Here is a 5,000-nt window from a genome sequence, read left to right as displayed (position 1 = left end):
CAGGAAATTCAAAGTCAGGCGCAGACAAGGGGATGGTAAGCAACAACGGAGACATGCCGTACAGGAAGGCCCTATCAGACCCACGTGGGGCCAGGGAAAAGACGACGAGCACACTGAGATCAAACGACAGGTCTGAAGACAATGATGGAAATTCAGAGTCAGGCGCAGACAAGGGGTTGGTAAGCAACAACGGAGACATGACGTACACGAAGGACCTATCAGACCCACGTGGGGCCAGGGAAAAGACGATGAGCACACTAAGATCAAGCGACAGGTCCGAAGAAAATGAAGGTTTGTTATATGCAGAGGCTCTAACAGCCAACTGCAGTAGCAAGGGACAGCTGGCCAGGAAAGACAGTCCACTAAGAATAGATGTTTCAGATATGACAGGGACTGAAGGCAAGAACATGTCAATGGAAGGAAACAAAATGCCTCAGAGGAAGCAGATGGAGACTCAGTGGGAGGAGGAAAGGGCGAGGTCAGTTTTTGTGTACGGGCTCCAAGAAGCCAAGGGGGCCAACTTTGAAGAAATAAAACAGGAGGAGAAAAAAATGATTGAAGGCATCATGAAAACAATAGGGGAGGGCAATATGACCCAGGTGACAAATTTTCAGAGAATTGGGTGGTTTGCGAGTGGAAGGATACGGCCTGTCAGAGTAACTTTCAAGGAAGAATCAGTTCGAATCAGGATTCTGCAAGAGAAAGCAAGACTGAGAGACAAAGAGGGGTACCAGAGAGTATTCCTCGACCGCGACAGAACACAAGAAGAAAGGACTACACTGAAAGAGAGGGTACAGAGACGCAAGGAGGAACGAGAAGCAATGAAAATGAGCAGGACCCAGACACAGGAGGAAGGGCAAACACACCCCACAGAATCTCCCACCAAAAGACCCCACCCGCGACATTCCCAACGCAACTGAGCAACCTATACTCCAACCCACTCACTGTTCCCTCTGCCACCAACCCCCTTATCACAAACCTCACCCCAACAGCTGTCCCTTATGGGCATTCTGACCCCACCCCCATCAGCACATACCCCACCTACACCACAGCCCCATATAGGCCCCCACCAAGGCTCTCCCTCCCCCAACCCCAATACACTTGCATGACCACAATGATAGAAAAGAAACTAAAGGTTTGGTACACAAATGCGGATGGAATAATGAATAAACATGAGGAGTGGAATGAAAGAATCAGTGAAAAATCCCCAGACATCATAGCAGTCACAGAAACAAAACTCGCTGAGATAATAACAGACACAATCTTCCCAACAGGATATCAGATCCTGAGGAAAGATAGAAGGAGTAGAGGGGGAGGAGGGGTTGCACTGCTCATAAAACACCAATGGGGATTTGAGGAAATGGAAGGCATGGACATGATTGGAGAAAGAGACTACATTGTAGGTACAATTCAGTCCGGAGAACATAAAGTAGTCATTGGAGTGATGTATAACCCACCACAGAACTGCAGGAGGCCAAGAGAGGAGTACGAAGAAAACAACAGGGTGATGGTGGACACACTGGCTGAGGTGGCAAGAAGAGCTCACTCGAGCAGAGCAAAGCTACTGGTAATGGGCGATTTCAACCACAGGGAGATCGACTGGGAAAACCTGGAGCCACATGGGGGTCCCGAAACATGGAGAGCAAAGATGATGGATGTGGTACTTGAAAACCTCATGCATCAACATGTCAGGGACACAACCAGAGAGAGAGGGGAGGATGAGCCAGCAAGACTGGATCTTGTGTTCACCCTGAGCAGTTCAGACATCGAGGACATCACTTACGAGAGGCCCCTTGGAGCTAGCGATCATGTGGTTCTGAGTTTTGACTATATAGTAGAGTTACAAGTGGAGAAGGGAACAGGAACTGAAGGGGACAGGCCAAACTACAAAAGGGGGGACTACACAGGTATGAGAAACTTCCTGCAGGAGGTTCAGTGGGACAGAGAAATGGTAGGAAAATCAGTAAACGAGATGATGGAATATGTGGCAACAAAGTGCAAGGAGGCAGAGGAAAGTTTTGTTCCCAAGGGAAACAGAAATAATAGGAAGACCAAGACGAGTCCTTGGTTTACCCGAAGGTGTAGGGAGGCAAAAGCTAAGTGCAACAGAGAATGGAAAAGGTACAGGAGGCATAGGACCCAGGAAAACAAGGAGATTAGTAGAAGAGCCAGAAACGAGTATGCACAGATAAGGAGGGAGGCCCAGAGACAGTATGAAAACGACATAGCATCGAAAGTCAAATCTGACCCGAAACTGCTGTATAGCCACATTAGGAAGAAGACAACAGTCAAGGACCAGGTGATAAGGCTGAGGAAAGAAGGTGGGGAACTCACAAGAAACGATCAAGAGGTATGTGAGGAGCTCAACACGAGATTTAAGGAAGTATTTACAGTAGAGACAGGAAGGACTCTGGGGGGACAGACCAGATGGGGACACCAACAAGGAATACACCAACAAGTGTTGGACGACATACATACAGATGAGGAGGAGGTAAAGAAACTGCTAAGGGACATCGATACCTCAAAGGCAATGGGACCGGACAACATCTCTCCATGGGTCCTTAGAGAGGGAGCAGATATGTTGTGTGTACCACTTACCACAATCTTCAACACATCCCTGGAAACTGGGCAACTACCTGAGGTATGGAAGACAGCAAATGTAGTTCCCATTTTCAAAAAAGGAGACAGAAAAGAGGCACTAAACTATAGACCTGTGTCATTGACGTGTATAGTATGCAAAATTATGGAGAAGATTATCAGGAGGAGAGTGGTGGAGCACCTGGAACGGAACAGGAGTATAAATGCCAACCAGCACGGATTCACGGAAGGCAAATCCTGTGTCACAAACCTTCTGGAGTTTTATGATAAAATAACAGAAGTAAGACAAGAGAGAGAGGGGTGGGTTGATTGCATCTTCTTGGACTGCAAGAAGGCCTTTGACACAGTTCCTCACAAGAGATTAGTGCAGAAGCTAGAGCATCAGGCGCATATAACAGGAAGGGCACTGCAATGGATCAGAGAATACCTGACAGGGAGGCAACAACGAGTCATGGTACGTAATGACGTATCACAGTGGGCACCTGTGACGAGCGGGGTCCCACAGGGGTCGGTCTTAGGACCAGTGCTATTTTTGGTATATGTGAACGACATGACGGAAGGGTTAGACTCAGAAGTGTCCCTGTTTGCAGATGATGTGAAGTTAATGAGGAGAATTAAATCTGATGAGGACCAGGCAGGACTTCAAAGAGACCTGGACAGACTGGACACCTGGTCCAGCAAATGGCTTCTCGAATTTAATCCTGCCAAATGCAAAGTCATGAAGATAGGGGAAGGGCACAGAAGACCGCAGACAGAGTATAGGCTAGGTGGACAAAGACTGCAAACCTCACTCAAGGAGAAAGATCTTGGGGTGAGTATAACACCGAGCATGTCTCCGGAAGCACACATCAATCAGATAACTGCTGCAGCATATGGGCGCCTGGCAAACCTGAGAACAGCATTCCGATACCTTAGCAAGGAATCATTCAAGACACTGTACACCGTGTATGTCAGGCCCATACTGGAGTATGCAGCACCTGTTTGGAACCCGCACTTGATAAAGCACGTCAAGAAACTAGAGAAAGTACAAAGGTTTGCAACAAGGTTAGTTCCAGAGCTAAGGGGAATGTCCTATGAAGAAAGATTAAGGGAAATCGGCCTGACCACACTGGAGGACAGGAGGGTCAGGGGAGACATGATAACGACATATAAAATACTGCGTGGAATAGACAAGGTGGACAAGGACAGGATGTTCCAGGGAGGGGACACAGAAACAAGAGGCCACAATTGGAAGTTGAAGACACAAATGAGTCAGAGAGATAGTAGGAAGTATTTCTTCAGTCATAGAGTTGTAAGGCAGTGGAATAGCCTAGAAAATGACGTAGTGGAGGCAGGAACCATACACAGTTTTAAGACGAGGTTTGATAAAGCTCATGGAGCGGGGAGAGAGAGGGCCTAGTAGCAACCGGTGAAGAGGCGGGGCCAGGAGCTAGGACTCGACCCCTGCAACCACAAATAGGTGAGTACAAATAGGTGAGTACACACACACACACACACACACACACACACACACACACACCTTTCTGTACCACTACGGGTAAAAGGTAAAGCAATCTCTCCCTGTAAGTCTTCAGATGTGAACTGTATTCAAGATTCTCTCTTTTTTTTTAAGAAATCTTTCTCTGTGAGCCTTGTATATTACATAGATCCCGAAAGGATTATTTTGGAACTAGTTACTAATACATAATAGGTGGTTATGTACCCACTGTAGCCAGAGTATGATGGTTAGGTAGGCTGTAACGTTTGGCTGGTCTTATCACTGCTAATGAGTGTTCACCTAGCAGCAAGTAGGTACCTGGGTGTTAGTCACCTTACACCCGCTGTCACTGTTCACCTAGCAGTAAGTAGGTACCTGGATGTTAGTCACCTTACACCTGCTGTCTCCGTTCACCTAGCAGTAAGTAGGTACCTGGATGTTAGTCACCTTACACCCGCTGTCACTGTTCACCTAGCAGTAAGTAGGTACCTGGATGTTAGTCACCTTACACCTGCTGTCTCTGTTCACCTAGCAGTAAGTAGGTACGTGAGTGATAGTCGACAGGTGTGGGTGGCATCCTGGGGGTGGTAGTATACCTTAGATAGGGCTGGGCTTTGAAATAAACTGAGGTTGGATAGCAGTTCTTGACCTGTAAAAAACACTGACAGAACACTAGATGAAAGCGTCCAGATGAGGATATCAGGAAGTATTTTTTCAGCATAGGAGTGAAAGCAAAGTGGAATGAAGTGAACAGTATCACAATGGGAGTGAATTCCACACAGGGGTTCAAAGAGAGACATGACAGGAGGTTCACAGAGAGACATGAGAGGGGATTTACAGAGAGGCATGACAGGGGATTCACAGAGAGGCATGACAGGGGATTCACAGAGAGACATGACAGGGGATTCACAGAGAGACATGACAG

This window comes from Cherax quadricarinatus, chromosome 77, assembly GCF_038502225.1.
Source record: "Cherax quadricarinatus isolate ZL_2023a chromosome 77, ASM3850222v1, whole genome shotgun sequence".
Classification (NCBI taxonomy): domain Eukaryota; kingdom Metazoa; phylum Arthropoda; class Malacostraca; order Decapoda; family Parastacidae; genus Cherax; species Cherax quadricarinatus.
Note: the sequence above shows the minus strand (reverse complement) of the source record.